We start from the raw sequence: 24268 nt of genomic DNA, 5'->3' as shown, positions 1-24268 counted from the left end.
ATTTTCTCGTGCCATGAATTTAAAAAATTTTTTGGTCAAATCTGACACTTCTATGACATCACATACTTCAGAGATCTCATCTGGCTCACATAAGCCCTGCAGTTCCTGTTCTGTATGTTCTTCCTCCCTGACAATTTCAGGTCAAATGATTGTCCCCTCGGGCTACAAAATATTTTTGAAACATCATACCACCTGTGAATCAACTATGGTTATTTATCTAATTCAATGTCCGTGCTCTCTAATGTACATTGGAAAAACGAAACGTCTGCTTAAGACTAGAATGATAGAGCACCGTTCAAATATTCGAACTGCTAGAGTTAAGGAACCTCTAGTATCTCATTGTACTGAATTGGGACATTCTTTTGACGATTTACGCTTCTGTGCGATTGACCATGTCCCTGTATCGTGGCGGGGAGGTAATCGAGAACGTATATTGCTACAGTCCGAACAGCGGTGGATTTATCGTTTAAAAACTGTTCATCCCTTTGGTTTGAACAGTGAACTGGATTTATATTCTTTTTTAGGTTGAATCTCTGATCATTTTTGAATTCAGTATTTTTGACAGGTGTCTTGACATTCATTGCTGATGGCTGACGTCATCCAAATGACGTATTTAAAGAGACGCTAGCCTCGGTTCGGGTTCCTCCATTTCCTTGTTTTCAAGATGGTTGAGACGTTTGGTCCCGTTTAAAACGGTAGCTGTGGTGTTATGAGATAAGATAAGTAACTATTTTCACTTTCCTACAAGTATGCAATGTTTCCTTCTCTATTTGATTTTATCTTAGATTTATGGCTCTACTTTGAAGTGTTTCCATGCGCCCCTGAAGAAGCTTATTCAAGCGAAACACTGGCCCGTGTAGGGCTCCTTTACCATCTCATACTTGAAAGAATCAGAGTCATTTTTTCATAGTAATAATGGAGGACATTTTTTATTGACTTTGAAAAACAAAATAGAAAAATAGAAAAAATATGTTTTTTGCATTAAAGTTATGATGAAGGTGAATGATTGAGAAGACCGGTTAGTGTCTGCTTGAGAGTGACACATAACGTCAAGGCTTGCTGACACCTTCTTAGGCTAACAATTGATTTGTTATTTGGGTTCCACATTTTTGGGTACTTTTGATTACATGTTGTGGTTAACCGCCGACTCCCTTGTGTGAGTAGTGTATCACTGATCGTGAGTCATGGAGGCCGAACCGGTTGTCCCTTTGAAGACATTGAGCTTCTCTGAAGCTGAGTTACAGGCGTTGTTACAGCAGCCATCTTCTTTCACTACATCAGCTAGTTCAGCTTCACCTGATTTACAATGGTTCACTTTACAGAAGTTACTACGCCGCTCTATTCGGACAACTGCACATGCCGATACTTTATTAGAGTACTGTCGGATACAACGAATTCCCCGGGGTTTGCGAATGATTAAAGCCCCTCATCTGTATAAAGAAGACACTGAGTTTGTCTCTGACTGGAATGCCATACTTAATAAGTGCAGCCTGGATTTGATGATTTTAATTATTAAAAAATCTCAGGCATCAGAGATATTGCTTCGTGAAGAAATTGAACTGATTAAGACTATGTTGGTCTCTTCGGTCAATGTGGAACAATTTGCAACACAGATGAAAACTACTGAAGAATTGATGGATAAATTTCGTTCGGATTTGCGCAAGTTCAAATATGAAAAACTATGTCGGGATGAACGTGATTATACCAAGGGGTATGTTTACCCCTGGATGACACAAGAATATATTGCCAAGGTCTCTCGTCATGTTACCTTTGACTCAAGTGGCGAAGATTTTTCTTCTGGCGATGATGAACAAAGGTCTCGCCCATCACGTTCAGAATCCAGTACTTCATCATCTTTTTTAGGACCAACTTCACGCGGCGCTCGTCGACCGTTTCGGAACCGGTTCAATCGGTATCAGTCAAGCAGCCGGTCAGAGACTTACGAACCGCGAGTCACTCGATCGCAACGAGAGAAAAATCCCTGATTTTGAATTTATCGTCAAAGACTCTATCATCTATTCAACTTCAAGTTTTGGAACGAGGATTATCCTTTGTACCGACTCACCGTGGAGATAAATTCTCCTTACAGGTAGCACTGTTCCGTTTTGTTAGGACTCTTAAGATAAAAAAATTTTTTACCACTCACTTACCAACTCCTGATGTTTCTGTGTTATCTAATCCATCTACTTGGATCCCACCTGGACCGGAAGACCCGGCATTAAAAGTCTTCTATGATTTAGTATCACATGATATCGCTTCTCTTGATTTTACTGATTCTGTTTTTCACAATCTATCACGATCAGAAAAAGCTGCTTTGCAGGAGCTACAATCAGCACCAGACCTTATTATAAAGCCTGCTGATAAAGGCGGTATGATTGTTGTGCAGAACAGGAATGATTATGAATGTGAGATCATGCGCCAACTAGATGATACACGATTTTATCAACGTCTGGATGCTGACCCCACTCCTGATATACGGAAACTAATATCATTGGTGGTGCAGTTGGGTTCACAATCTGGCTTTCTAACTTTGAAAGAAGCAAATTTCCTCACAAAGAAATATCCTCGTGTTCCCGTGTTTTATACATTACCAAAAATACACAAAAATGTGAATCGTCCTCCGGGACGTCCCATTGTATCGGGCTGTGATTCAATTTTGGAACCCTTATCTCGATTTGTCGATCACTTCCTAGCGCCATTTATTCCATCTATGCCTTCTTATATTAGAGACTCTTCTGATATGATAGTTTTTTTGGAACAATTACAGATTGATACCACTGATCTTAAAATGGCTACCCTAGATGTTGAGGCTCTATATACCTCGATTCCACAAGATGAGGCAATCAATATTGCTGAAACTTTTTTTGATCAACGACCTAGACCTCATCGAATTCCCACTGATTTTTTGGTACAGTTATTGCAAATAGCCCTCAAAAAGAACTTCTTTGCCTTTAATCAAGAATTTTTTCTTCAGACGTGTGGTACTGCCATGGGGGCTACCATGGCCCCCGATTTGGCCAATTTGTACATGCATTTTTTTGAAGAACAATGGCTTCATGATCATCCATATCAGTGTCACTTACTGGTGTGGAAAAGGTATATTGATGACGTTTTTGTTTTATGGAAAGGGAATGAAGACGTTTTTGCATCATTTTTAGATTGGCTGAATGCCTTAAATTGTCATCTTAAGTTCACTGCCACCATTGAAACTCATTCTATCACATTTCTGGATATAAGAATTACTATCAATGATGGGAGATTTGTCACATCGCTTTTTCGGAAACCAGTTTGCTCAAATACCTATTTACACTTTTCCAGCGCACATCCGAGAAATTTTAAACGCAACTTACCAGTGAGTCAGTTTATTCGTCTCAGACGACTTTGCACTGATGTGCAGGATTTTGAGATACAATCAAAAATATTGTGGGATCGTTTTTCAGCCCGGGGATACCCTCGTTCTAGTATTAGAAAGGCCTATTTACGTGCAAAGTATTCGCATCGTGAATGGCTTTTTTTGCCACGACCAGCAGAAGAGTCTTCACGTCATACCTGCATTCTACCATATTCTTCAGTGGCATCCAAGATTCGCCTATCTATACTCAAGTATTGGCATGTTCTGCAAACCAATGTCATTTTCAATACACTGCCCCGTATTACATTTTCTCGTGCCATGAATTTAAAAAATTTTTTGGTCAAATCTGACACTTCTATGACATCACATACTTCAGAGATCTCATCTGGCTCACATAAGCCCTGCAGTTCCTGTTCTGTATGTTCTTCCTCCCTGACAATTTCAGGTCAAATGATTGTCCCCTCGGGCTACAAAATATTTTTGAAACATCATACCACCTGTGAATCAACTATGGTTATTTATCTAATTCAATGTCCGTGCTCTCTAATGTACATTGGAAAAACGAAACGTCTGCTTAAGACTAGAATGATAGAGCACCGTTCAAATATTCGAACTGCTAGAGTTAAGGAACCTCTAGTATCTCATTGTACTGAATTGGGACATTCTTTTGACGATTTACGCTTCTGTGCGATTGACCATGTCCCTGTATCGTGGCGGGGAGGTAATCGAGAACGTATATTGCTACAGTCCGAACAGCGGTGGATTTATCGTTTAAAAACTGTTCATCCCTTTGGTTTGAACAGTGAACTGGATTTATATTCTTTTTTAGGTTGAATCTCTGATCATTTTTGAATTCAGTATTTTTGACAGGTGTCTTGACATTCATTGCTGATGGCTGACGTCATCCAAATGACGTATTTAAAGAGACGCTAGCCTCGGTTCGGGTTCCTCCATTTCCTTGTTTTCAAGATGGTTGAGACGTTTGGTCCCGTTTAAAACGGTAGCTGTGGTGTTATGAGATAAGATAAGTAACTATTTTCACTTTCCTACAAGTATGCAATGTTTCCTTCTCTATTTGATTTTATCTTAGATTTATGGCTCTACTTTGAAGTGTTTCCATGCGCCCCTGAAGAAGCTTATTCAAGCGAAACACTGGCCCGTGTAGGGCTCCTTTACCATCTCATACTTGAAAGAATCAGAGTCATTTTTTTCATAGTAATAATGGAGGACATTTTTTATTGACTTTGAAAAACAAAATAGAAAAATAGAAAAAATATGTTTTTTGCATTAAAGTTATGATGAAGGTGAATGATTGAGAAGACCGGTTAGTGTCTGCTTGAGAGTGACACATAACGTCAAGGCTTGCTGACACCTTCTTAGGCTAACAATTGATTTGTTATTTGGGTTCCACATTTTTGGGTACTTTTGATTACATGTTGTGGTTAACCGCCGACTCCCTTGTGTGAGTAGGGTAATTTAAATCTCCCATTATTGCTGTGCTGCCAAATTTATTAGCTTCTCTACTGTGTTAGCATTTCATCATCCATCTGTATGGTAGTATACCCCGACCGCTATACTCTTCCCAATCACACATGGAATTTCCATCCATAAGGATGCTACTGTGCATTTAGTCTCTTGCAAAACCTTTATCCTGTTGGACTCTATGCTATCTGTAACAAAGCATCCCCACCACAAACTGATCTACCCTATTATGATATAATTTGTACCCTGGTATAGTACTGTCCCATTGGTTATCCACCTTCGATCGGATATCTAAGATGCCAATTATGTCTACCTCTTTATTTAGTACTATACATTCTAACCCTCCCATCTTACTTTTTTTCCCCATCTTTGATTTATGATGGAGTTGCATCAACAGTATGAAGGCTTATTGGTTAAAAGTAGTAATCGGCACACCAGCAAGTTACTTCCTTGCACTCTTTTCTTGATGTGTTTGCTGTTCTGAAATATTTTAGGAAATATTTAGGAAATTTTAAAATTATATATAGGGGTGGGGTGCCAAAGGAAGTATCAGCCTTGGGTGCCAAATATTTTAGATATGCCACTGATGACAGCCTGTGTGCAAGCTTGTGTGCATCTATGAGAGCCTATGTACATGTCTGTGTGAGAACCTGCATCATGTGTGTGCGCGCTTGGGTGTCACACACAGGCTCTCATAGGCACGCGTACACACACACAATGTGTGTATGAGTGAGAGAGACCCTGTGTATAAAAGGTAAACAAAAGCATGGGAGTAGCTTGCTTATTGCAGCGGTTACTACCCCTAACAAATTAAGCCTGATACTTCACTTTGAATGCATATCCAGCGCAGCTCACTACTTCAACAGCAGGGTGGGGGGATGAAGACATACGATTTACATTCAGCCAACATCTAACAAGGCATTGATCTGAGCAGTATGAGTATACAAACATAGGGGTAACTTGCTTGATACGACGGATACTACCCTCAAACATTAAGCCTTATACTTCACTTTGATACAGCTACAACACTGCTCTCTGCATCAATGGCAGGGATGGAAGGAAATTAGAATCAAAAAGCTACCAATAAGGGTCCTGAACTCAGAGGTTGGAGTAACAGATAAGTATGATAAAATAAGTGTGAAAGCTTGCTGGGCAGACTGGAAGGGCCTATTGGTCTTCTTCTGCCGTCATTTCTATGTTTCTATGTAAGAGAAAAGAAGTGTATGTGAGAGCATGGGCATGTATATGAGAGATGGAGTTCGACAGCATGAACATGTGAGTGTGAGTACATGCACATGAGAGAGAAGATAAAGTTTGAATGCCCTACCTCCCCAATTCACTATAATCTCAGGGTGACTGGAAATCAAAAGATCCAAGGTATGGAGAGCAGGGGATTTTGTAATCCTTATTATCTTTCTTTAAATATTAGGTGTAATTTGATGTTTGTTTTGAAATATTTTATTGTTTTTTTGGAAATATTATAAGAACATTTTTAAATTATTGGATGTTTTATTCATCAGATGTTTTGAAATATTTAATTGGGGTTTGAGAAATACAAATTTATGCAAGTTCTTTAAAATTACTGGATGTTCAGTTTGTCGGCATGATTCTATTCATACTTTATGGTCTATTCTATATTTGGTTAGTCTGTATTTTAAAGGTTCAGTTCTTGTGTAACTTTAATTCTTGCTGTGAAAATGATTGTACTTATCCCTGGCTTTTACGGCATCATAGTCATCTCTTCCTCAATTCTATTTTAAACAGAAATTTGCTCTTTATTTCTTTATTGTTGTAACTGCTGTTCATAGAGTAGGTGAATTTTTTTTAAGGGATGGACTTAGCCAATGTTCCATTTAAGGATTGGGTTCCTGTGAACATCAAACTGATAGGCTTTCCGCATCAAAAAAGGCAGTGCTTACAGGGTAATGTAACCAAAACTTTTTGCACACAGCAACCCAATCCAGCTGAGAGAGCTGGTTTCTGAGAAGACTTCCTAAACAGAAATAATTTGTTCAGATCAATGACCAAAATCAACTTGATACTGAAGTGCTCCTCTATCATTATCCTCAGAACTGTTAACAGAACTTTTTAGTTAAAAATGTAAAAAAAAAAAAAAAGGGACAAGACCGGTGATTGAAATAATTGGCTGGTAAATTTCTAAATCATCAGATTTTGTGCCAATACAGAGGTCTTCCCTTCACTAAAATTTAATGACAAAGCTAAAAAAGTTAAAAAATGTTTTGAATTTCAATAAAGAATGTACCATTTTAGAAGTCATAATCCATTGCACTATCTCCAATAAAATCTTTGAAATATTGAGTTTGTCAACTAGTTAATATTTTGTTATCATTTGGAAACTAGTTGATCCCTGATTTTTTTTATTTGTTGTCGAAGTTGAAACCTTTCATTGATGAAAATGGCCTAGTTAGAATCTGTGGTCAAACTGGACATTGATGGGAAAAAAAACAACACAACATTGATTATGCCTGGCCAGCATTACTTTGCTATCCTGCTTGCACGCCAACATGAGCAGGTCAAACCAAAGCAGACACTTCACAGAAGGTACAATCAGAGACTCAGGAATCTGGATCATAGATACTAAACGATGTCTCACTCAATTCAGAAATGTATCAAGTCCCACAAATTAATAGGCCATTCGCAAGAACAGAAGATGGCAGATCTGCCAGATGACCAACTCAGTATGGAATCACCCTTCACATATGTAAGATTAGATTGTCTTTGGACCATGGTCTGTCAGTTCACAACAAGAAGAGAATTCACAAACAGCAAAATGGGCTGTGATGTTCACATATTAGAGCACTCATGCTGTTCACATTGAAGTTAGAGTGTCCATGGATACCTCCAGCTTCATAAATACCCTTTGAAGGTTCTTCTCTATCAGGGGACCTGCCAAACAACTCTATTCTGACTGTGGAACCAACTTTGGTGGAGCCTGCAGAGAACTGAAAATCAACTCAGAAGATTTTAGCAGTTCTGCTATTAATAGGTACCTCAGAACCCCCCCCCCCCCCCCGCCTCCAAACATGAGGACCACTATTTATTCCTTATATTATTAGAGAATGATACATGAGGTAATTAAGCCATATTGTGTTTGTAATATTAATAGGTACCTGTCAGGAAAAAAATTTAAAAACAAAAAGTGTACATGGATTTTTAATTCTCCTCATTCTTCGTACATGGGTGGAGTCTGGAAATATATAATTAGAGTTACTTGGCATATTCTGAACTCTATGCTCTGAGACTGGGACTTACGCATCTTACCCATGAAGTCCTAACAATGCTTCTAGATGCAGTCTCTGCTATCATCAATACAAGACGCTTAGTTCCAACTCCCACTAATCCTAAGGTACCAGACATCCCAACTCTTGCCGCACTTCTCACAAAAAACTGGTGAAAATTCAGTGCCACTTGGGGACTTCGACACCCAGAAGCTCTACAAGAGATTATGGAGACAGGTAAAAAGTCTTGCCAACATCTTCTGGAGCCACTGGAAACATGACTACCTCACAACTCTGTAGAGTCACTACAAAACTCTTGCAAATTAGACTCCCAGGAAGGTGACCTTGTTATACTCAAAGATGGATGAGCTCAACAGAAGAAATGGCCAATAGGACTCATGAAAACCTTTCCTGATAATGACAAAGATCTGCAAGGCTGAAATCAAAAACAGCAAAATAAAGAACAGGGAAGACATTTTATTTTTATTTATTTATTTATTAGCTTTTATATATCGACATTCGTGGGTACATCATGCTGGTTTACAATATAACTGAAAGGAGGAAAATACAAAAAACGAGGGTGCAGCTAGGAAGAGAGAAGGGGCAAGAGAAGAGAGTGAAAAAGAGGAAGAGGAGAATAGGAACAGTACCTGATGGAAAATCAACCTGTCACTGAGACAGTGCTTCTGTTGTCTCATGAAAATTCTTGAACATTACGGACCATTGCATGCCTGATATTTCTTTGATTTTATATAATATTTTAAAATAGTGGTATTGTGATACCAAGTGGACAGTCTTCTGTCTCCAAAGTGAATTTATATGTTTATTACACTGCCACCCTGTGCCATCTTGAATATTGCTTAGCTTAGACTTTCTGCATGCTATCAGTTCTTTATCCCGCTTGGTTGTTTGCTGCTGTTTGAATGTTTTGAACTTCCTAATAGAACCTCTCCTGTTCTGCTCTCTCTTTCTGTGTTAGTCTCCTCTTTCTATTGGTTCCTTGACCCAAAGCAGCTGGGACAATTTACTGCCTGGAGGTATTTTCAGTTGAGGAAAAGGCTCTTGCACACCAGCAGTTCATTTTGTATTCTTCAAGCTACTCAGAAAGTACTTTTCACCCTCATTCACCCATAGCTTTTTCTATCACAGCTGCAGTTTTCCTCTCTCAGACTAACTGGGCTTCCAGAGAAAACTTATCACAGCTGTATCAGGCTCTTCAATCTCTGCAGCTACTCTTGGTGCCTTCTCATTTTCAGTGTGTGCTATATTGTTCAATCTAATAGAAGTTTTTATATTCAAGAACTAAGTTTCTGGTATCTGAAGCTGGGGGGGAAAAAAAAAAAAAAAAGGTCAACTGGCTGTCTAGGGACACAAGCTAGAGATGGTCTTTTTGCACGGATTCTAAGATTTAAAAGCGATGGAAGGGGGGAAAATACAGAGGCAGATAAGGAAAAAAGCAATCTTTGCCCGTTTCCAGTCCTTATACCACTGACTTTAAAGAAGTGTTGAAAAGGTTAGAAAGCATAGCTGCCAGAGCTTTCCTAGATTAGCTTAACACTAATGCTTTAATAACTTTTAAGTTTTGCTAGCTCTTTGTGAACACAAGTCTTCTAAAAATTGTCTACCTCACTTCCTTTCCTATTTGAGGCAATTTTCAGTGATTCTACTCCAAGCCCTTTCTTGGTGAACACTGAACAGAAATTTTTGTTGGGCAATTTCACTTCTCTTCACAAAAAAAAATAAGCTACAGTACCTGAATTGTAACTTGGAAAAGGTGAGCAATTAAATTTAAAGTAAGGGAGGAGTATGAAAACTACAGGCCGGATAGTGTGACCTCAGTGGCAAGTATTTAATTATTTTAAAACTTTGTAGTTTGCTAATCAAGGAGCTGATGCAATAACATGTGCTGCAGCTAGCACAAGGCTTAACATGCAATTGGACTCACATTTTGGAAGTGTGTCCATAAGCACGGATGCAATCAGGGTTTAACGCGTCCAAAACGCACATCCGAACCATCATCGAGTAGCTAATAGTGCTCATCACATGTAAGTTCCATGCAGATAAGGATATTAGCTAATATCCGTGATGCCAAAAGTTTCCCGTGCGGCCAATGTGAAAATTGCAACCTGGGGCTGGCGTAAAAGGTATGCCATGCTGAAGGGCTTATTGATAAACAAAAAAAATCTTGTTTTCTGTGATTCCTCCTATTTTATCATCGCGATATTAAGTAAGAGAAACCACAAAAAGCAGATTCCGGTTAAAAAAACAAAACAAAACACGACTCAGGTAAAAATAAATAAATAAATGCATAATAATAATTCTGGGCACCCAATGCACAAGATACACAGTCCAGGCAGTGGATCTTGTACCGGTAGTGGGAGAAAGCGGATGCTAATATTGAGCGTCCATTTTCCCAATCCACACTGACAACCACCTCTCCTGAGTGCCCAATGTCGAGGAAGGATGCAGTTTTCCTTAGAGTCTCCTTTTTAGCGGAACCCCTCATTTAAATATTGCATTGCCTGCCCAGGAGAGGTGACTGGGCAAACTCGATGTTGAGCGCCTGTTTTTCTACACACAAATATTACATCAGCCCCCATGAATCTTAGCAGATAACAATAGACATGCATAATAAAATTAAAATACATACAATTGACAGAACTTAAGGGAGTACAACATATACTAAGTAAAACAATTAAACTTACAGTCACTGCTAAAACAGAGGATAGTACAGAGACTGGAAGCCAATAGATTACAGGAGCTAAGGCAGCATGGTTTTATCAGAGGTAGATCTTTTCAGATAAATATAATCAATTTCTTTGACTGGGTGGCCACAGAGTTAGATCAGGGGGAGCACTAGATGTAGTGTACTTGAATTTCAGCACAAACCATTTACATTGTTCTGCATAGATTTTTATTTAACAGCTTTTAATATACCGGTGTTCGTGCGGGCACATCACGTCGGTTTACAATAAACTTGAGAAAGGAGGAAAATTACAATAAACAGGGTGCGGGGGAGGGAGCAGGCGAGAAGGGGGGGGGCGGGAGTGAGGGGTATGGCTAGAGGAGGAAGGGATAGCAGCTGAGAAAGTAGAAAAGCGTATATACTGACTAATGGGGACTGACAAAGCTCTCAACATATATACCCTGAAAAGAAAGCAGAGAAAGGGAAGATATGATAGAAACATTTAAACACCTCCAAGGAATAAATGCACAGGACATGGGCCTCTTTCAACTGAAATGAGGTACTGGAATGAAAGTGAAAAGGGGGAAGGCTCAGGAGTAATGTAAGAAAAATATTTCTTTACAGAAAGGGTGGTGAATGCATGGAAGAGCAAACCTGTGGAGATGGTGAAGGCAATAACCTTTTCAATGCTTCTTTAGAGTTGGGAGTAGTTCCAGAGAACTGGAGATTCCCCTTCACAAAAGGAACTCTGTGGTGAGCAAATTCATCTGTTTTAGCATTGGTTCCATTATAGTGTAGTTTCTGGAAACCAATGGACTACAGAATCAGGAAGTGTAGAAGTAGGTCTTGTCAGAAGAAACTGATCAATTTCTCTGATTGGGTGAATGGACAAATGGATCAGGAGAGAGCGAGCTAGATGTCGTGTACTTGGCTCCAGTAAGGCTTTTAACACAAGTCTGCATAGGTGATTTATAAATAAATTGAGTGGCTTTGGTATGGGCCCTAATTTGACTGACTGGAAGGCAATGAAGGATATAGTGGTAAATGGAGTTTACTCTGAGAAGAGGAGCATTACTAGAGGTATGCCACTGGGATTGGTACTTGGACCAGTTCTTTTCAACATTTTTTTAAGCAACTTTGCAGAAAGATTGTTGGGGAAAGTTTGTCTTTTAGTAGATAACACCAAAATCTGCAACAAGGTAGATAAGAAGGTATGGAAAACAAGAGTTGGGTTTTATCAAAGCTTGAGGAATGGTCTAGAGCAGGGTGGATAATTCCAGTCCTCAAGGGCCACAAACAGACCAGGTTTTTCAGGAAACCTACAATGAATATACACAAAATAGATTTGTAAACAATGAAGGCAGTGAATGCAACTCTCTCTTGTGTATATTCATTATGGATATCCTGAAAAACCTGACCTGTCTGTGGCTCTTGAGGAGCAGAATTGGCACGCCTGGTCTAGAGTCTGGAAGCTAAACTGTAATGACAAAAAACGCAAAGAAATGCATTTCAGCTACAAAAAAACAAAGAAGCAGTACAGCATAGGGGAGGAAATTCTAAGCACAAAAAAAAAGCATGATCTGGGCATGAGTATATCTGATGATTTTAACGAGGCCAAACAGGTAGGTAAGATGGACAGCGAATGCAGAAGGATGCTTGGATGCACAGGAAGTTGAACAGCCAGCAGGAAAGGGGACATGATAATGCCTCTGAATAAGTCTCTGATGAAGCCTCATTTAGTGTACAGTTCTGGAGACTGCACCTTCAAAAGGATATAAACCAATTGAAATTGGTCCACAGAATGGTTACTAAAATGGTCAGATGTCTTCATTCTAAATTATATGGGGACAGATTTAAAGATCTAAACATGTATTCCCCAGAGGAAAGGAAGAATAGGGGAGAAAAGAAATGTAAATACATCCAAAGTTTCCATGCACAAGAGGCTGGTCTCTTTCAACACAAAGGAGGCTCTAAAACAAGCAATCATGGGATAAATGTGAAAGGGTGTAGATTCAGAAGTGATTTAAGGAAATATTTCTTTACAAAGACAGTGGTGAATGCATGCAACAAACTCCCAGTGGAAGTGGTGGAGACTAGGACAGTATCCGAATTGAAGAAAGCATATGGGATAAATACATGGGAGCTCTAAAGAAGCAGCAGGTATTGTGGAGCTGAGTAGCTGGTATGGATGGGCATACTAGATAGGCAATATGGTCTTTCTTCCAACATGTTTCTGTTTCTAAGATCAGTACCAGAATTCAAAAGAGCACAAGATAAGCACAGAGGACCTCGGAGGGAGAGGAAAGGCCTAAATAACTGATCAGGAGCTGTGGATGAGCAGAATGGATCAAGGCCATATGATGTTTATATTTACCATTTTCTATGCTTCTATTTAATGCTATGGACTGCAGAAGAGCTACCATTGTGAAGTCTTGTCGTCATCAATGCTTCCCACAAAAACTGGTATATGCAACCCAATATTTTTTTCTTACTTAAGCAAGATGTACTTCACAGCAAATTACTTCTTTTGATTTAGAAAAATCCAACGGTCTGCCAGCAACAGCAGGAATGCCACTCTCCACGAAAAATGCACCCATCCAACATGCTCTTTTTTCCCAAGATTGCTTTTTGATTCTGCACCTCTGATTGCATATTAAAGCAAATGCTTTATTACCACTCAAAGTCTGGGTCAAAAAGGAAGACATTTCTCATTCTATGCCAATTCTTTAGGATCCTAGTGAAAGGTACATATAATTTATACCACACAAGTAGGTTCAGGAATGATGGTTTACATACCAATGTGAAGACAATGCTCCCACAAGGCATTTAGTCCTAAATAGCTCAGACCACACACTTTGTCTGATGTTAGTATACAATCACACAGTCTAGAGTCATCCCATGAAAGCAAATGAAGAGGGGCAGAAACTAAGAAAGTTCAAAAATCTACTTTCTGCTCAATTGTGTGTCAAGTTTTCACCCTTTATATAGCAAATAAAAAGAATGCTGCAAACCTTCGGTAAGGAAAAAGGTCATGCCTTCATATAGCTCTTTATTCTGTAGATGGAAATATTTACCAGGATGAATAATTTTCCAAGAGTAGCCATCCTGTAAAACCTCTCATCACACAGACATGGAGCCCATAGGCTGCTCCGGAAAAATAAAAGATTGCAAACACAGACAGCATGGTAGGCTGCCTGAATTCAAAAGCTATCACATTTCACACACACACACAGAAACCAGAAAACACCACGAGGGTTTCTCCTTTAACACAATGCATTAACACCTTGTTAGCAGTACAGGGGAAGTGGACACAAAAATACCTATATAAATTGTACAAAGGCAGAGAGTACAAAATAAAGCATTACAGAGGAGGAGAAACCAAACATTATGAAATTGTGTCTGTCATGTGTCTTCTTAGAAATTGCTAAAAATGCAGAAGTACAGTAATCCAAAATTGATCTTCTCTCTTGACTATTTCTCTCATGTATAAAATTTTAAAATATTTGATTTTAAAACCTAGGAGTGGAGAACTGTTACACTTGCTACATTATTTATGATTCCAAGACTATTTCCTAGAAAGCAACAACATGTAAGCTTACTCATGTCCCAGGAGTAAGCACATTTGGAGATCCACTATCACAAGATACGGTAAGGACATGAACCCATCTTCCAATCAATCTTTCTCTGTACATACACACAGAACAAATCTATGGGATCCTCCAACCAAATTTTGTAATCAACAGAATAATAGTGGTTAAAAAATGCAATGTGAATGGAAGGAATGCACTATTTTCTTATGCTTTGACATTTAAACTATTTCTATTTCAGACACAGAACTAAATATCTGTTGCTCCTCCTACCTTGTCATCAGTGTCCAAGGGTAACAAACACTGAAGGAAATCAAGTGTGAAGTGGACTATAATCCACTATAGAATTACTGTAATCCTAACAACAAAAGAGAATGTTTGGATAAATATGTATTTATCGGAATATTTTCTGGCTGCCATCCAAACAGCCTAGCTCACAGGTTTACATGCGTTTTGGATGCGCTAGACTAGCACCCGATGCAATAAGGAGATAAGTAAATTCAAAACGCGTGCCCAAATACATAGCCGATAGCGCTCATCACATGTAAATTGCATGTAGATGAGGCTATTAGCTATTACCCCCCAATGCAGAAAATCACTGGCACCCAACGCACACTTTTTAAGGCAGCAAATTTAAGTCCAGCCCTGGAGTTGGCATTAAACCAATCCACAAGTCAAGGGCTTAGAAGAAATTAAAAAAAAAAAACCAAAAAAAAAAAGATACTGTCTTCTGTGGTTCCTCCGAACAGTATTGTTGTGATACTTCAAACCACTGCTTGCATATTAATGATATAATGTAATGGCTTGATGGGGGGGGGGGGGGGAATTTGGATACACAACAGACACTCCCAGCCGATTTTGCCCCTTACTATTGTGCATGTATAATATGCGTGTATATTGGGCGAAATCAACCTGAAGCGGGATAAAAAAAAACACAAAAAAAAAAAACGGATGCTCGACCATTTTTCAAACACACGCACATCTGCGTCTCCTGGGCAATCAATGCATTTAAGCATTAGGGACGCACAATTCTTCCCTAGTGCATCCTTTTTAATGCAATATCTCATTTAAATATTGCATCAGGTGCCCAGGAGACGTGGCTAGGCATGCATTAGGAAAACGGATGCTCAAATCAAGCGCCCGTTTTAGCGCGTGTCCTTATTGCATCGGTGTGTGAGTTTGTCAAGACAAAATCATGGGAGGCTATCCTTTTCCCTCCATACTACAAAGAAAGATAACTACAGGTTTACATCAAGTGCAAGGCTAGCAAAACCAAACATCCCCACTCCCACAGCACAAAATAAACAGGATCACATGGCCCTGCTGCAGCTACGTTACTTATTGCCAGTGATGACCTTTGCCTAAAATTTGGACACTCATGAAATAAATCAATCACATTACCAGTAACAAAAATATTAGTGTGTGTCTGAAAATGATTTAAGACATTTGCAAAATGTCAGAAAAGGCAAGAATGACAAATTAAAATATGAAGTTTTAGATTATATCCCCTTGAAGTGATGCTATGTTGATATTTTGGCAAGAAAGAGACAAAATGATTGTCTATGTAAATCCCATATTCACAAATTCTGACAAAGACTTCATTTTTACCTTCCTCTGTAACTCTGCATATTCCTTTCCCTCTGCTCTGTAACTGCCTGACCTATTCCTGTTTTCTTTCACATCTTCATATTAAAGGAGGTCATGTACTGCACCAACCATGCTGTAGTTACACGATGTTAGCTCCTAATATGGAACCTACCACCCAGGAAAGATCTAGGCATCATAGTGGATAATACATTGAAATAGTCAGCTCAGTGTGCTGCGGCAGTCAAAAAAGCAAAGAATATTAGGAAGGGAACGGTGAATAAAACGAAAAATATGATAATGCCTCTATCACTCCATGGTGAGATCGCACCTTTGTGCAATTCTGGTCACCGCATCTCAAAAAAGATATAGTTGCGATGGATAAGGTACAGAGAATGGCGACCGAAATGATAAAGGGAATGGAACAGCTCCCCTATGAGGAAAGACTAAAAAGAGGTTAGGGCTGTTCAGCTTGGAGAAGAGATGGCTGATGGGGGATATGATAGGCCATTAAAATCATGGGAGGTCTAGAACGGGTAAATGTCAAATCGGTTATTTACTCTCTTTCAGATAATAGGACTAGGGGGCACTCCATGAAGCTAGCATGTAGCACATTTAAAACTAATCGGAGAAAATTCTCTCACTCAACACACAATTAAACTCTGGAATTTGTTGCCAGGGGATGTGGTTAGTGCAGTATAGCTGGGTTTAAAAAAGGTTTGGATAAGTTCTTGGAGGAGAAATCCATTAGCGGCTATTTATTTATTTAAAATCTTTTCTATACTGTCGTTAAGCTACGGTAGGTACCATCACAAGTTGACTTTGAAAACAGCCACTGTTATTACTAGCATCAGTGGCATGGGATATGTTTAATTTTGGGGTACTTGCCAGGTACTTGTTGCCTGGATTGGCCACTGTTGGAAATAGAATGCTGGGCTTGATGGACCCTTGGTCTGACCCAGTATGGCAACTTATGTTCTTATGGATGCAGCTGCCTATGAGCTACTTTGAATACTGCTCTTTAGCCAGTCAATGCATCACCAATCCAGTAACCCCCCCAGCTCACCCACCTCAGACTCATATTGCTTCAGTAATACCTCACAAACCTGGTTGTTTTGAGAATCAAGAACCTGAACCAGAAATTAATTCTAATGCTTGGCAGTGCCAAACACTAACCAGACAGCCACTGAACTGGCCACATCTAAAAAAGGCAAAATCTGATTGAGATGAAACAAGTCATTGCCACAAGATAAAGTCATTCTGAGAACAAAGTTTCATTTCCATGGCTGATTGCAGAGCATACATTGTTGTAAATTCCTCCATTTACAAATTCTAGTGTTTAAAATTGATATTTTTAAGTTACAAAATCTAAATCTAGTTTTATAAGAAGGTAAAAAACTACTAAAATTAAAATGCTTTAAGAACTCCATAACTATCACAGTTTTCTCTCAAGCTGTAAGGGCAACTCTCACTAGAAAGATATTTCCTCACATATTTTAACACCTCTCCCTCTCTCCAGGAAATCTAAAAATCTTGCCATGATCACTACCATTTCCGAGGTTACAATCCAAAAACAGCAACAAAACATAAAACTGCCTAAGGCCTTCCACCAGGGAAATTCTTAAGAAGAAAAATAACACATTCCGTTCATGTTACTCATACCATGACTGAAAAGAAATACTAGAGTATACTGTACAAACAGAGAAAAAAAAAAAGAGCCTAGGTCTATGGACACCAAAAATGAACTAGACCTAAACAATATATATGTAGGTTAGAAATATATTTAACTTTCTGCTATAGAAAGCGAAGGCCTCAGAACTCACCTGCTTTTTTTTTTTTTTTTTTTTTTAGAGAACAGTACAGTTTCTGGCTAGAAAATAATTCATAAAGCTTTTGATATTATATACCTAGTTAAATATCTATCCACTGCATAGCTATAGTCTATTCTTAAGTAATAAAATTGACTACTTAGGATAATACAGCATAAAAAAAAAAAGAAAGTTATTGACAATTTGACATGTTATGTATCTAAAGCACAAATTGCTGCATTTTCACAAAGAAATAAAAATATCCTAGCACATAAAGTGTCAAAAGAGATTTTGCTTAAGGACACACAGTAATTTGTAGGTTTGTGACCAGAACCTGAAGAAGTTCCACAATTTTATATACAATGTTGACTCACTCAGATTAATACAATGCTATGCCTTCGAAGACAAAGAACTCTTCCCCCCAAAAAACAATTTTAGCAGTACAAATGAACCCTAGAACTCTGCAATTTCCACATACAAAAGTGATGTCACCTGATCTTTTAAATAGATATATTTACACTAGTCACATGGTCAAACAGACCCATGGTATAGGAACATCTTAATTTGAGCAATCAAAATAGACTTAAAATAAAATTATACAAAGATTTCTTATTTTTAAGAATATCTGCAATTAATTTAACTACCCAGATCATGAAACAGTTACGGTGAATATTACAAAGAGGAGGCAGGTTGCAAGAGGTTCACAACAGCTGATTTCTTATTGATCAATGACTCTGCACAGACAGATCAAAATAAACAAAAAAAAATAGAAAGTTCTGAGTATTTTAACACATCTTCTAAACAAAAGACCATCCATAGGACAACTAGTTAAAAGACGTATTTTATGGCAAGATTATTTTACTGCACATAATTTGTTCTCCCTGTTCATGACTAAGATTAATTTTTGGTATTGACCTTTGCATTGTCTAGGAATTCTAATTGTGGAAATACTGTACATTACAGTTTATTTTATACAACATATTATTCTTAAATCATTATTGTATGTTTTACATTTTACGTGCTTGTCATGTTACTCTGTATTCATTTTGTTATACATCACTGAGAAGCTTATTAGAATAGTGTTTCAAAAATGTAAATATGAAATAAAATTTCCATATAATCACACTTTTTGCCTTTCCTGAGATGTCACCCATGATCAGCAAGAATAAGATCTCAATTCTTCTTACCAAAAGTCACAAATTCATACAAAAATATACATATAAAGGACAAACTATCAAAGGCATAAAATCAAGAAGTAAAAATCATACACAGCCAGAAAGACAGTTTCCTAAAGGAAATTAAATACTCCAAGTAACTTGCTCAGCAGTAGACCATATGGAATACTAAAATACCTATATACATCTATATATCTACTCCCATCACAGATACATTCATGAACTCAAGTTAAACTTTTAAGATAAAATAAAGTCCAACATTATCATCAATAAACAAAAGAGGGTGGAGAGCTATGACTTGAACCTCCCATTAATCTAACATCCTACTTCTGATGAGTGTCATCCTCTACAGAAAATAGGATTTCTTAAGTAAACACAGTGAATCAAGACTTAACCGAGAATCACTGCAGTGATATTAATTAAAATATAACGCCCCTCACCCAAAACTCAATAATCATTTATTTACTCCATGATGTGCTGTCTTCTTGCAAATTATTTTAGTTTTCTATACAGCGTGTAAGGAGAACACCAGTAGATTTTGCAAGTCAGTGGAAAACAGTACAGGGCTAGTAAAAGAATAGTAATAAGAGAAAAAGGACCTCACATGTACATTTAGAAAGCGAATAATGTTTAACAAAAATGTTAAACACATATGTGTACACACAAATCTACATACAGGCACTAATAACACATTAGCGCACACATCTACATACACGATTTGATATATACTTTTCACACACACAGTTCATTTACATATGTACCCATTCAGATTACACGTGTGTGAATATATCTTACCAATATTTATATAATATCAAACACAGAGAGGAAAAGGAGACTTATCGTGCCAGGACCACCCTGCAAGCTGCCTCCTCACTGGGCCGCATGTCAGGTTTCTATCCCCTGTTGCCGGGGCCCCAAACCTCAGCCCTCCTTCTCTCTTACCTAGAGCAGTCGTCGCCGCGGCCTTTCCGTGGCTGTCTGTCTCTCACACAGAGGCCGGGCCCAGCGCTTCCCCTCCAGTCTTATGTCTTCCGTGGCTTGGGGGCTGTGTGACTGCCTCGGGCGGCTCCGAGATCTCCCTTCTCTCCCGTCAACGGGAGATAGAGGAGGGGAGAGCAGAACTAGGAGCTCCCTCGGTTTCACACGCTGTTACAACAGCCGCCACCACGCGCGCCTTCTCCACACACAAAATCACCGAGCAAGCGCGAGCACCCGGCCGACCGCCCTTCAAACTCTCGCACCTCCTTAATTCTCCGTGGCGCTCGCGTTTGCTCTCTACGTATCGCGCGCCTGCGCACACAACAGGAGACCCACTACCCCTCGCATAAAGAGACGCCTTGGTGTCTGCCACCGCCCAGTCTCTCCGGCTCCTCAGCCATTGGTCGGAACTTGACAAGGTGAGTGGGGAAGTGGGGGCTCAGGAAAGAACGCTAACTTCAAAGCGGAAGTGACGCAAACTTTATTCAACCGAGGCTTTGCCCCGCCTTTAGCTTTGTGCACTGTTCGCTGATGGGAGAATTTCTGTTTGGAGAAAGAAAGTGGAATTCATAAATCGTATAATTATCGTTTTAATTATTTTGAATAAAGCAGGGTGGATGCTATGTTAGATTCATGTGAACGTGGAGGAAATAAAATCCAATACATGAAAAAAAACTGTTAATGGACTAACAACGCATGCTTCGATTAGTTTTCAATAGCTACGGGCTCCTTTCAATAAGTGCATCTCTGATAAAGGAAGAGCATGATGGTAGCCGAATGTACAAGTTACGCACAAATTACATTATTATGGCAGTGGTAGAGTGAAGGGGATATGGGGAATGCAGCGTGATAAGGTGGTAGAGGCAGCAGACCTATGGCGGGTTGTGCGATAGGCATTCTAAGTCCAGGCCTGGGGCAGGTTATATTAAGAGATTGTGCAGTTTCAATAGAAATGACAAAAAAAATAGTACAGTAATATGTGGTAGACCTAGGACAGCAAATATGCTGACATGTAAACAGGGTTCCATTTAAACAGCAGCATGAATTTGGTATACATGACACCAGTCTCATGAGCCCCTCACTCTCTTCTAGTAGGGAAGTAGGTTACTCTCCAGGCAGAGCAGGCAAGTATTAAGGAGAACTAATTTATCCAGCTCCGCAATAGAGAACCCTGCTTACAGTCAAGAAGCACTGGTCATGGATTAACCTGGCTCTTAGCATTGAGCCAGGTTAATCCATGACCAGTGAGTTATGCACCTCTACCAGCAGATGGAGATGGCACAAGCTGACGTCATGGTATATATATACCCCTGCACCAACAGCCTGCCAGTATCCTCTGTCTCCAGCAAATGGATAATGTGCATCTCCCTACTAGGGATTGCTTATAAAAAAAAAAAGAAAAGAAGAAAATTAATTTGCCCTGCTCTTCTTTGGTGATAGCTTATGGTCCCTCCCTCATTTCCTGAGGTGAAATGTATGGACCCCTCCCACAGTAGAGTGCCTCGATCTGGTAGCTGGTTTTCCGGCATGGACTTAGCTGTAGACAAAGAAACAGGTGAGAAGCTAGCAGGTGTAGGAAGCCAAGTATGGCAGTGAAAGCCTTTGCTTCTCTCCTTCAGCCAGAGACCAACTCTATACTCGGGCGGGACTAGCTTAGCTCAGATAAAGAGTAAATATATTTTTTAAAAAGTGAGAGATTCCATTCCCCTTCTGGTCTCTGAGCCTCGGCACACCGATCCGACATCCATTAGTGTCTCCACGGCAGCTTCGGGGGGGGGGGGGGTTTGAGCAGCCTTTTGGCTAGGCCCCGCTCTCAGGCTTTGCTCAGATGCCGCGTGGTAGGCTGTGGGGCAGTCGCTTTGTATGAGCAAGTCTGCCGTGAAACAACATAAGAACATAAGAAATTGCCATGCTGGGTCAGACCAAGGGTCCATCAAGCCTAGCATCCTGTTTCCAACAGTGGCCAATCCAGGCCATAAGAACCTGGCAAAAATCCCAAAAACTAAGTCTATTCCATGTTACCGTTGCTAGTAATAGCAGTGGCTATTTTCTAAGTCAACTTAATAGCAGGTAATGAACTTATCCAAACCTTTTTTGAACCCAGCTACACTAACTGCACTAACCACATCTTCTGGCAACAAATTCCAGAGTTTAATTGTGTGTTGAGTGAAAAAGAACTTTCTCCAATTCGTTTTAAATGTGCCACATGCTAACTTCATGGAGTGCCCCCTAGTCTTTCTATTATCTGAAAGACTAAACCAATTCACATCTACCTATTCTAGACCTCTCATGATTTTAAAGACCTCTATCATATCCACCTCAGCCATCTCTTCTCCAAGCTGAAAAGTTCTAATCTCTTTAGTCTTTCCTCATAGGGGAGCTGTTCCATTCCCTTTATTATTTTGGTCGCCCTTCTCTGTACCTTCTCCATCGCAATTATATCTTTTTTGAGATGCGGCGACCAGAATTGTACACAGTATTCAAGTGCAGTCTCACCATGGAGTGATACAGAGGCATTATGACATTTTCCGTTTTATTCACCATTCCCTTTCTAATAATTCCCAACATTCTGTTTGCTTTATTGACTGCCGCAGCACACTGAACCGATGATTTCAATATGTTATCCACTGTGATGCCTAGATCTCTTTCTTGGTGGTAGCACCTATGGAACCTAACATTGTGTAACTATAGCATGGGTTATTTTTCTCTATATGCATCACCTTGCACTTATCCACAATAAATTTCATCTGCCATTTCGATGCCCAATTTTCCAGTCTCACAAGGTCTTCCTGCAATTTATCACAATCTGCTTGTGATTTAACTACTCTGAACAATTTTGTATCATCTGCAAATTTGATTACCTCACTCATCTTATTTCTTTCCAGATCATTTATAAATATATTGAAAAGTAAAGGTCCCAATACAGATCCCTGAGGCACTCCACTGCCCACTCCCTTCCACTGAGAAAACTGTCTATTTAATCCTATTCTGTCTTTTAGCCGGTTTGTAATCCACAAAAGGAATTGCCACCTATCCCATGACTTTTTTTTTTTAACTTTTCCTAGAAGCCTCTCATAAGGAACTTTGTCAAACGCCTTCTGAAAATCCAAGTACACTACATCTATCGGTTCACCTTTATCCACATTTATTAACTCCTTCAAAAAAGTGAAGCAGATTTGTGAGGCAAGACTTGCCTTGAGTAAAGCCATGCTGACTTTGTTCCATTAAACCATGTCTTTCTATATGTTCTGTGATTTTGATGTTTAGAACTCCACTATTTTTCCTGGCACTGAAGTCAGGCTAACCGGTCTGTAGTTTCCCGGATCTTCCCTGGAGCCCTTTTTAAATATTGGGGTTATATTAGCTATCCTCCAATCTTCAGGTACAATGGATGATTTTAATGATAGGTCTGATAGTTTGCACTTGCATGCTCAGGTGGGTGCCTACCTGCACCATGTATTCGGTGCCTAAATTTTGGGCATCCGTATAGGACAGAGCTTGTTTTTGGGGACCCTGACCAGGCTTGTGCAGACATATAGTTGAGTGCACAATTGTCAGACACGTTTGGGAGCCTGCTGCTAGAGGATGTTTATTCATGGCACTGGTAGTAAAAAGCCTAAGCGCCTTACCCTTTGTGCTTCTTGCCATATTCTGGCATCTCAACCTGGCATCCTCTCTAACTTGTGTCAGCACTGCTTGAAGGCTCAGGGAGAGGTGTCTGCAGCTGATTGTGCTGAGCCCGGCCCTTCCTAGCATGGGAATGGGATCAGAGGGGGGCCTGTCAGAGTTTGCACCTGGTTTTTGGGTTCCGCTCACTGGTTTTGCTTCATCAGCAGGGGAATGCAACTCGGTGGGTGCAGGATCGGTGTTCCTTGGTTTTGGTATGGATCCTTCTGCCCTTTCTTGGGTGGAATTTTTTCAAGGGCTGCAGTCTTTCAGGCACAGGGGTGGAATCGGCCAAACCTAAGAGTTTATGATTGCAGACTGTGGATCGCTGCACACCTGGTGCCACAGGTAAGCAGCAGAGTATGTCTAGACCTACTGCAGGTCACCCTGATAGGGACTCAGATGGTATGGATGATGAAGGTGATCCTTACTCCCTTGAGGATTTGGAAATTCCTCCAGCGTTGGAGCCATATAGAACAATGTTGTGTTTCTTTGATAAAGATGAGTTGCTGGCTCCAATCTCCCAGACACTGAAGATGGTGGAATGCCAGGGTCTGATTTCATGTCTGAGCCAAAGAAGAATCCCCTTATAGTTTTTTTGCGTAAAGCATTGTGGATGCTATTCAAGAATTGATTGATCTTCAATGGGGTGCCCCGCCAGCTAATTTTAAAGGGGGACAAGCCATGGAAGCGCTGTACTCCCTGGATCTG

At 39.6% G+C, this 24268-nt stretch overlaps 1 protein-coding gene across 4 annotated transcripts in view; it reads right to left on the bottom strand.

Moving 5' to 3' along the window:
* The window catches only part of AKT2 (AKT serine/threonine kinase 2), a 147275-nt gene extending 127061 nt beyond the window's left edge, over positions 1–20214 (bottom strand). For 3 of the 4 annotated variants that reach the window (XM_029571068.1, XM_029571067.1, XM_029571070.1), the window contains exon 1: positions 19856–20206. The gene's annotated coding sequence lies outside the window, so the exon portion shown is untranslated. Of the gene's footprint in view, positions 1–19855 lie in introns of all 4 variants that reach the window. The other variant, XM_029571073.1, reaches the window with a different exon arrangement.
* Between the last annotated feature and the right edge of the window lie 4054 nt (positions 20215–24268).

The sequence above is a fragment of the Rhinatrema bivittatum genome, chromosome 11 (assembly GCF_901001135.1).
Source record: "Rhinatrema bivittatum chromosome 11, aRhiBiv1.1, whole genome shotgun sequence".
NCBI lineage: Eukaryota > Metazoa > Chordata > Amphibia > Gymnophiona > Rhinatrematidae > Rhinatrema > Rhinatrema bivittatum.
Note: the sequence above shows the minus strand (reverse complement) of the source record. Positions and strands in the feature narration are given on the sequence as shown.